Source organism: Pagrus major, chromosome 23 (genome assembly GCF_040436345.1).
Source record: "Pagrus major chromosome 23, Pma_NU_1.0".
NCBI lineage: Eukaryota > Metazoa > Chordata > Actinopteri > Spariformes > Sparidae > Pagrus > Pagrus major.
Window position 1 is genome coordinate 24829339 of NC_133237.1, and position 10231 is coordinate 24839569.

Here is a 10231-nt window from a genome sequence, read left to right on the forward strand (position 1 = left end):
AATATAATAAAACAAATACTTATAAAATAGTCAAAGGTACATATGTCAGATGTTTCAAAAAGAAACCACCAACATGTCATGGTTTCGGGTTTCTTTTGTTAATGTTTCCTGTTTTATTTTGTAGTTTATATCATGTGTCATGTTTCACTCCACTTCCTCCCTTCCTTTCTGTGTGCACCTGTGTCTCATTAGTTAATCACCCCCGTGTATTTAAGCCAGTGTTTCCCCTTCACTCTTCGCTGGTTCGTCTGTTTTGTCCTTGTGTTGTTCTGCGTCTCCTTGTCCCATTTTCCTGCCCTGCTTTTAGCTGCTTGAGTCCTCGAGCTATACAGGTTTGTTCTTTCATTTGTTTTTTGGTGTCTTGAACACTGACACTGACTGGGGGATATGTGTTAGCAGCTAGTTTGCTACGTTCAACACGCTCTCGTAGCTTTTTCTAGCTTAATAAATACAGAAATAAACAACTGTGCCAAAATGCCACAATCATATAAAAGCATGCAGAGTAGCCGTCACGACAACCCTTGCCGCTGTAGGAGTGTGCTTTGTGCTAACTTGATCAGATTTGCTCAGGGACTGTGTGCTTCGTGCTAACGTTAGCCACTAAAGGAGTGTGTCATTAGTGGCCGAATGACAGTCTGTCACCGCCACCACCGCTCACTCCTTCTTTGCCTCAGGAGCTGTGCACCTGTGTTAGCTTAGGAAGCTAACTGCTGTCAATTCTGGAAATGTTGGCCATTCTTGTGCCACTAGCTCGCTAATCGTTTTAGCAACACATTCGTGTAGCTTTGTGGAAGACAGGCAGGTACAAGGTTTCCTTTATTTGTCAGAGCATTTGATTTATTATTGCTGTCAGGACGTTAAGAGATGTTGTACAAAAAATAACAAAAAACGCTTGTAGAATAAGAGTGCAAATATGCAATCTGCACATTTACAGTACATAGATGGAGAGTAACTACACATTTACTCAAATACTTTACTTACAATGTGAAAAATACAAATCAGCAAACACAAATCAGCTTGAATCGTTACCTTTTTGAAAGCATACAGATCACCAAAAGCAATTAAAACAGTGAAAAGCAGGTGATGGACGGTTACCAAGAACATTCTTAAAGTGCCCAAGAGTTGTAACAGTTTTAAGTCTTTTTCCAATGAGTCTGCTGCACTAAAACTAAAAACAGTCCTTCCTTGATCAGCTCTATCACGAGGTGCTTGTATAAATAGCCGATCACTGGAGCGAGTTAAAAGTGTGACCAGATGTGGTGTAAGATGGTAGTTTTCCAATCAGGGCTTTTTACAGATGTAGAGATACTAGAGCTCACTGAGCCTCTCAGTCAGAGAGGACCGAGCAGCCTCCCCATAAAGGATAGAGTGGTGAGTGTTGTAGCTACATGTAAGATTGCTGACTGTTTGTTTTGCGCAATCCTTTTTTTCTGATTGTCGTATCTGCGTTTTGTGTAACGCTGTAGCTGCCGTGTGCTCTGACGTGTATGCGATTGGCTTCGGGCTGATTGTTTGTAATGATAATGATGATAAGGTGTTATCTATGTGACATTATGTGTTTTGCACGCCCTGGGCTAGTTCCTGATTTGTCACCAACCCTCAGTGTGTAAAGTAAGTCTCATTTTTATGTCTTATAGTAAATGAAGCTTTTTTTTCTTTTATGTGTGAAATGAGGATCATTACAATAAATCTGCACGTTGTTTTTCCCCCTTCAAAGACGCTCCGGAGGGAAAAAGGAAAAACAATTTTTGTTTCAAATGGTGGGAAACATCTGCTGTACTATATGTCTTCATTTTTAGGGAGACTTGGATAGTTAGTGCTGTTGTTGTAATTAAATAAGTGTTTCCCCATTCGTGCTGCATTGCTCATTATCCTTGCCTACCACCGTCTCTATCTTGAAGGCCCCCGTGACAAGTAGTAAGAAAGAGCCTCTCTGTTTAATTTCATGCTCAGAGCCTAAAAGTTTTTTTTCTTCCTGTTACGAGCATATTGGGTTTGTTAACAGAGAATAACTCTGTTGATGGCGACATTTGAGGTTGTCTTACTTTTCTGAATGGCTGATTACTTCTCTGAATTGTTGCTCCGGCTGACTTTATTCCTTGTCTCATGAACGCGGCAGATGATGGGGGCTGACTGGACTAACGGCCTCAGGGGGGGAAAGTATGACATCAAGAGTTGTATAAAAAGTTGGTCAAACTGTTCACAGAAGAACATCAGCAAAAAAAAAACTGCATGTGGAAAGAACTTTGGACTGGAGATAGCAGGAAACTTGTACAATGTTCTGGACAGGCTGACAGTCAATTATCAGAATCTTTTTCTCCACAGCTTCCATCTGGTACATACATCCGCAACCCCAATTCTGGACTTGAAAAGAATAACATTTTTCCAGACAGTGATTTTTTTTCTTTTCTTCAATATCTCGTCTCTCGGTGTGTCTGTGTGTGTGTGTGTGTGTGTGTGTGTGTTTTTAACAGGCAGACCCATGGGCTTACAGTCTTGCAAGCCTCGCAACTCGTGCCTACAAAGTAAGGAGGCATGCGGACCGGCTGGTGGCTGCTGCTCGTGTGTGTGTGACGACTGGAGATACTGCTCTGACCACTGCTGCGACATCTGCTGCCAGATGTGTGTGAACGTGTGCTCTGGCTTGTGTTCAGGAGACTGCAGCTACACCTTCTGTACTCTGTGCCTCATCCTGGCACAGAACTGTGTCGCACTCTTTACCGGCCTATCGACTCAAACATCACGGCGTAAGTCGCAAATGCAAACCGTTATACTGACTTCCTGTGCAGTTATGTCAGCTAAACTGTATTTAGTCTGCTTGTTTTTTTTTAATCTGTTTTAGCGGCTATGATGGACCATGTTTAGTGAACATGTGACCAAACCCAGAAGATGCATTGGTTTTGATGCAAGAAGCCACAGCAGGTAAATTGAATTTAGCTTCACAGTATTTGTGTTGTCAGCGCCAGAGTCTTGACATAATGCAGTGGGATTTTAATGCAACTGGGTCCTTTTGTTTCATCAAAGACGAGATTAACGCCACTTTCCGTTTCACTGTAACTAAATGAGAAGACTTTTTCATTTGAGCTATTTAATCCGCATTGACCTCTAAAATTTCTGCCAAGCGTACTGTGGAATAGATCCAGCCAATTGTATTGTTCACTTCCGAGTGCATTTCAGTGATAGTGTTACTGCATTTCAGTCGTAAAAGAGCTCTTTGATCCCACGACGTGTTGACAATAACACAATTTTCAATGCGTTTTAACAGAAAACAACAATAATCACCCTCCATCTCACAGAGGTCAGAACAGGGCTGTGTATGTGAGCCCTCTTGTATTATCATTATTTGAGATTGGAAATCAAAGTTTCATCAGGATTTTCATCACATTATCAAGTTTTTGTCTCATTCGCATTAAAGGGCCAGTGTGTAGGATTTAGTGTACCTTGCAAAGCAGCTGGGTTTGTGAGATCACGTGAAATCAGGAACAAGCTTGCCAGGCTTCAAACTATGTGCTTGTGTCCAAAACCACAGTGGTTCAGACCGTTATGAGTCCTCTGAGGAACTATTGGCAGCTACAGGCGTGGTTTAGATGTGACGACCAGTATTACACGCGACAAAAATAACATGTTACAGTGATATTTTACTTTGATTCACTGGACTTCCCGTCCAGAGACCGGGGTTTGTTTTTAAATTATGTAACATAAGTAAGCGAGCTTATGTAAATGACATCACTTGCGCAACTTACATAAGTTATTTTAACCCAAAGTAAGATCTTTTCCTAACCCTAACCAAACCACGACTGTTTCATACTTTGTGAGCTTCTCGTCAGCAAGCTTCGTTTTGAAAGTCTAAACGACTTTGTATATCAAATAATGTTGCTAACTGGACCGCTGAGCCTTTATTTTGACAGTCTAACGTAACATTGCGTATGTTCAGCACTAACTTCACCATGGAGATGGACCGATGCTTCGTCCAATCACCAGCCAAGTATTTTTTGAAACAACCTTCCCTTTTCCACGGTTTTTCTTGACCTTTTCAACCTTCTTTTTTTCACGGATGACCTCTCAGGTGCATCTGTTGAGTCAGGTTAGGATTTAGTGGCATCTAGCGGTGAGGTTTCAGATTGCAACCAACTGAATACCCCTGCATTCACTTTCCCCTTCCAAGCGTGCAGGAGAACCAACGGTGGCCACTAAAAACGCAAAAATCTCATTGTTAGGTAATGACAACAGAATGATATGTGTATTATATTTAATTTCTGCGTATTGATCCCCCTAAATCCTCCACACTGGACCTTTTTTTTAGTGCAAAGTTGGTTTTGGTCTGATGGTGTGCTTTTTGCTCGTACACTTGGCAGAGGAAAGTACACCTTGTTTGGTCTTGGATGACCAGTGTAGTGCTTGTTCACTGAGTACAGGCTGATCTGGTGACAAAAGCACAGCCCTGTAGGGCAGAGAGTTTTTTTTCTTCTAGATAAGGAAAAGGGGACAATGAAATGGGTAGAGGACAAATACTGGGGAAAAACTAGAGAACCTTCACCTGCAGAAAAGAGGAGCCATCTCAAGCAGTGAAAGCACCGAGTGAAAGGAAAAAAAAACTATATAAGTTGTAATCATCAGGCCAACCCTACTGCAAGAAGATGTTTAATTAGTTGGAGAAAAAATACAAGGACAAGAGACATGAATGACGGTTTAGTCGTAGGGTTATGCAGCAGGTAAGTTAGCGTACAGTATTGAGATGTAAAAACGGGGCACATGAATGAGGTTTTGAGGAAAGAAAATTGGAGTAAGTATATGCAAGAAAGAAAGTAGTAATAAAGTGGAGACGAAGGTCTTGAAGCAACAATTTATTCATCTACAGGGACAAAGCATGTTGATACAGTATGTTCCAGAGTGGAGATCATTAAGCAGCAATCAGCGACCATCAACTAAACCTCGTAAAAACGTAGAAATCAAGTCTTTTTATTACATGTAAAACAGGGAAAGCATTTAATAAACGAACGTGGACGACATGTGCAATTAGAGCAGCAGCAGAAACAAAAAGTCAAACACACAGATTGCACTGAGAAACAGACAGGCCAGTGAGATACGATGAGCATGGATTGGAAAGATGGTAGATTAATTAAAACCCAGAGAACAGATTGGAGCCGCAAGGCAATTTAACAAGTAACAGCTCGAAGGACTGAGGGCAGTGTTGGTTGATATGATGGTGATTAAAAAGGTTGATGCAACAGAAAGGAATCAAACCTCTGCCTCCCAACGGCAGGTGATAAATCTATAGTTGTAATATAAACCATATTTAATTTTTGTGCAGTGGAGCGTGTTGGCTCTTTGAATCATTGATCACATTCTATGTTTGGCCGCCTGTATAGTATATTGTGGCTGAGCAGACAGTTCAATGCTCCCCCTAGAGGCCGGGAGGTCACAGTGCATTTGGACACTGCCCACTGAGTTACATGTTGATTAGGAACAACTGTAACAAGGTCGTAGACATGGAGTCAACACTGGCAGGGGAACAAACCTGCCAGGTGTTTTGGGAGTCCCCGAACAGATGGGATAAACTTTTTAGCACATTTTTTACAATAATGTCTAATTGGGTGTTGTTTTATTGCGCTTTCTTTCTTCTCTTTTACTCTTCTGGTTACATTTCTCGTTCACTTTTCTGGTCTAGGTTTAAGCAAATTGCTGTTTTTAATTGCCTTTTCTCACTCACCTCCATGTCACCTGTTCTCCTTCGTCACTTGGCATCCTTTTTGACAGTTTTCTCTCCCCCACTCTCTCGTAGTCTGAATGCACCAGAGTGAGCATGTCAGATATATTATCAGTCAAACAAGTGGTGTTTTTTTTCATGCCATCATGTTCAGGAAAACACATTTTTGATCTGAATGGACTCAACTCTTTAACTGCTATATACTTTTTTAATCAACTTAAACTAGTTGACTTGCAACTCACTCAACTTAAAAGTAAAGGACTCTGAACTAAATTCAGCAATTTTATCAGCCCCTTGGAGGCGCCACTGAGCTTGACATGACTAAACTAGCGTAATACTAGAACAGGTGATGATAATAATAATGGTAATTTGTTAAGTTTAGGAATTAACCAGAAACTACTAACAACTAATAAATTGTTAATAAGTAGGCTAACTCCTGTAACTGTGATTCGAGGACTATATAGTAGATAATAGATATATTTAGAGTACCTAATAATTCATTATCTATTTTTACTGACCAGATTCTTTGAGTTGTTACTGATTAACTATCAACCAGCTGCTGAGTGAGTCAAACTAGCAACAGCTCAGTAATTACTAATTACTTAATCATTAGTTAACTTCATGGGGGCACAAAAAAGAGTAAGTGATACATCATACTGATTAGTTACTAAGTAGTCCCTCATCAATCCATGATTATGATCAATAGCTACTGAGTTCTTATGATGTTCTTATCTAACAAGCAGAGACAGCAGGAAATGTCAAAAATATTTATTTATTTCAAACTCAAACTACTCAGTATTATTTATCACTTTACTTGACGGTGCACAACTAATGATTAAGTAATAAGTAATTAATGAGTCATCACTAGTTTGTGTCATTCAGCAGCTGGTTCGTAGTTAATCAGGAACAACTCATGAGGAAAGTGATCAGTATGTTGATTCACAGACATTTATGAACTAATCATGACTTAATCATTCATTAATATACTGTAATATCCCCCAGTCTCGTCTATACACTCAGCATTATCTACTATATAGTCTATATAGTTCCTGACTCACTCCTTACTAACTACTCACATTTGCCAATGATTATTTTTTGATGTTGGTGCATTTTTTTCCCTTTATATCATATCCATATATTGGCGGGGATATTTGAGCATAATTAAATGTAATTGCCGCATTGAACTGTACTAACTGCAGCAATCCAGTGCATTGACAGCAATAGTAATTTCAGCCTAGAAAAAAATGATCCATAAAGGTCACTCAGCAAGATGAGATTCAGTGCAGGACTGTGTTATTGGACATCATTAGACTGCATATGTACCTAATAGATTTGTCACTCAATATGGTGCCACAAATGTAACAAAATCGTTTTTTACGATTTAAGTTTCTGTTGAGTATATGCAGCACACCTAGTATTATGTGCTTTTTTCCCCCCCAGATGGTTGTTTCCTACAAGCAAGAACACTGTAAATATAGTGAATTTCAATTTACCAAATATTCCATAGAGCTATTTTTGACCTGCAACATAACCTACAGACTGCAGCCCGGCCAGTGAAATCTTTATCTCTCCTTTTACGTCAGAGTGATTGACAAGTGTGTATTGAAAAGATTCTGACTGCTTTCCTTCCACAGCGACTGTGGAGCCGAGCGATGGGCTGCTGTCTAATGAGGACGAGGGTTTAGAAGCACTGAGACTTGACAACGGGTGCTAAAAAAAAAAAAAAAAGAAAAAAAAAGAGAGAAGAGCTGCCTGCAGAGCGGCGGTTTGTGCGTGTGCATACACGTGTGGATCTGTAAGTTCATGTTCAAGTTCACAAATGAGGCCACAGTAGAGCATGTGAAGTTCAGATTAAGTCAACAATAATGCATGAACGATGACGTGCTGATACTCCCTGATGTTTTATGTTTTCTATGTTCAGCTCCATCTTATCGCCGCTATCATGGCTGAACAAAGGCTCTCTGAACAAAACAAGCTTTCCATCCCCTGGGTCACCACAGCGCGATGGCAGAGACTGGACCCGACTTAGCGCACAGGGCACCACCTTCCCCGGCCCCCATGATGCACCTCATTTCATGGATGGATTTCTTTCTTTTCTATATCTGGATGTGTGGTTACAAATGGAAAAAAATGACAACTGCTTTATCCATATTTTTCAGCACAGGACTCTTTAAAGAGACAAACAGACTCCTCTAACATCCGCTGAGTCAAAGTGTTGCATTTTTCACATCTGGAAGATTAAACTCAAGTGTAGAAATGGCCTCATCCCAGCACAGAAGCACTACTTCAAAACACTCGTTCAGATGTCTGCAAGATTGTTTTGCACTTTGAGGCAAACAAAAATATAATTTGGTTGCACACAGAATACAATCTGATATCTCTTTGTGAGATAAGGGGCGCCTGAGGACACAAGGTGCTATTTGCTTCCACTGAATTAGACCTTTTTATTATCCCGCATGAAATTGCTAGTTTATGGAAATTTTAATGATTGAGTGAGCCGTGTCCCGGCATCAAAATAAGATTAGAATAAGGTCTTACGAGGAAAATCCAACAACACGGAGTCTGATTGGCTGCACCGTGTCCCCGGCTGTACCCATCTCTGCTCCCGTGTTCTCCGCCTCCCGGTCCCTCTGGACTCTGCAGTGCATTCAGTCCGACTCAAATTCATACCCCTCCCAAACTCTCTGTATATGCGAGTGGCCTAGTTTACTCCTTGAACTGACCTTATCCTTCTGAAAGTTTGTGTTCCCATATTTATAAAACCCGCAGTAAATCCCGAGAGCCTGAAACTATTTGTATATACTGTACTTCACTCACCTTGATTGATTGATTGTCTCAAAGTGTTGTGCCATTTTTTATATATATATATAAATAAATTTGTGTTTATTCGCTTGAAATATCTAGAGAGTAGAGAGCTGAGACTGTGGAGTCTTAATTTAATATGAGAAATCCAGCAGGAGCTCTGATGTGGAGTGAAGTATTGTTCACAAATGTTCCATTGAGATCAATAAAACTTGTGAACTTAAGAAAAGCTGCAGTATTTTTGCCTCAGAAGAGTCTTTAATAAATGTTTCTTACACTGTGTTTGTCACATTTTGTTAAAGCGGCTACAAGGAACTTTTTATGTCGATTCTGGCGACCCCTGTGGACAGTAGTGGTACGAGCACCCCCTTCTTCTTGTGGTAAACATCTTGACTCATCTACGTGCTTTTGTTTTGGGAGTAAGTGAACAAAAGAAAGTTATTTTTAAGACTTTTGGTGCAATTTGGACTCACATCACCTTTTTGATATTAACACATTTTGATAAACGCCTAACTCCAATCTGTTCAGCAGCAGCAGGTGCACGGCTTCAGCGCTCTGGTGCTACAGACTTGCTGATCCCTCTCACGTAGTCTCATGGGGAAGCAGATGTAAACAAAGTGGAGATCAGTGTGGTGCAACAACTCGCTGTAATAACAAAAGCAGAAGGTTAGTTGAGTTTGGATGAGTGGGGAGACGCGAACAACACACTTTTTCTTCAGCGAGAACTGGAGGTGACATTAAAAGTTTTTGTCAACTGTTGTATGCTAGCTGAAGTTAGCCTCAAGGGCAAGAGTGTTTACCATAACAGAGCGCTCCTGCATGCCTCTCATCGGTTGTTGTAATTATCCAGACTTTAAATCCTAAATCAGACTGGATCTGTAAAGCTCTCACATTACCAGATAACCTGTGCCGAACAGCATGTTTTGAACAGGCACTGCACTAGTCGGTATCAAGCTGAGACAACCAGCTGAAAACCCTTGTAGTACTTTTAACACAGCGTCTTCTTCTTGTCTACAGTGTGGACTTAACAAACCAGTGACTCCAAATCTTTAAATACTTTGTCTCAGGGGGCTTGTCTTCAAAGATGTGTTCATTTACAGAACGTGGGCACACACCACGGTGACAGTGATTGAAAGTCAGGGCGAAGCCCCAAATGTCTCAGGTTCTACCTCAAGAAAGTGCAGCTGGAAGAACAGAATTTAAGATCTTGTGAGGATTTTCTTCCCCACCTTTGCCGACTTTCATCTTCCTCCCTGTTTCTTATCTCTTTGTGGCTGAGTGCATTTCTCTCACCTCGCTTGCTGTCTGTGTTCTCCTCACATGAATTGCCTTGCTTTTACTGAATGTCTGCTGGTTAGGTGTGGAGAAAGGCATTGTGAGCTGCTGTCAGTCAACTAGATTACAGCTCCAGAGGATCCTTATTACTCACCCTCCAAAAATAAGTAGATGGCTCCTAACTTCGCCGGCCAGATATATCTGAAGATGTCTGTTTTTCTTCCCGTTTTGGGAGGTTGTGGTACAATAAAACTCAACATGAGAGACAGATTTGGAAGTCTAAATCTGAATTTGATTCAACAAAAAGCTGCTATCAATGCATCCTGACACGCTCTGCAACCCTGCGTGATCATCGTGATCTAAAAGGCAGAAGATAACGAAACAGACACGTTATTCAAGCATTCGATCCCTTTTCCTTTTATTTGTTTTTGCTGTTATGCTCATATT

At 40.7% G+C, this 10231-nt stretch overlaps 1 long non-coding RNA gene across 1 annotated transcript; it reads left to right on the forward strand.

Annotated features, from left to right (window-relative positions):
- The first annotated feature begins 242 nt into the window (after positions 1–242).
- On the forward strand, positions 243–8738 carry LOC141020130 (uncharacterized). The gene is made up of 5 exons (XR_012180798.1): positions 243–332; positions 2475–2747; positions 2843–2922; positions 7342–7502; positions 7629–8738. It is a non-coding gene; the product is annotated as an uncharacterized lncRNA (long non-coding RNA).
- The last annotated feature ends 1493 nt before the right edge of the window (positions 8739–10231 follow it).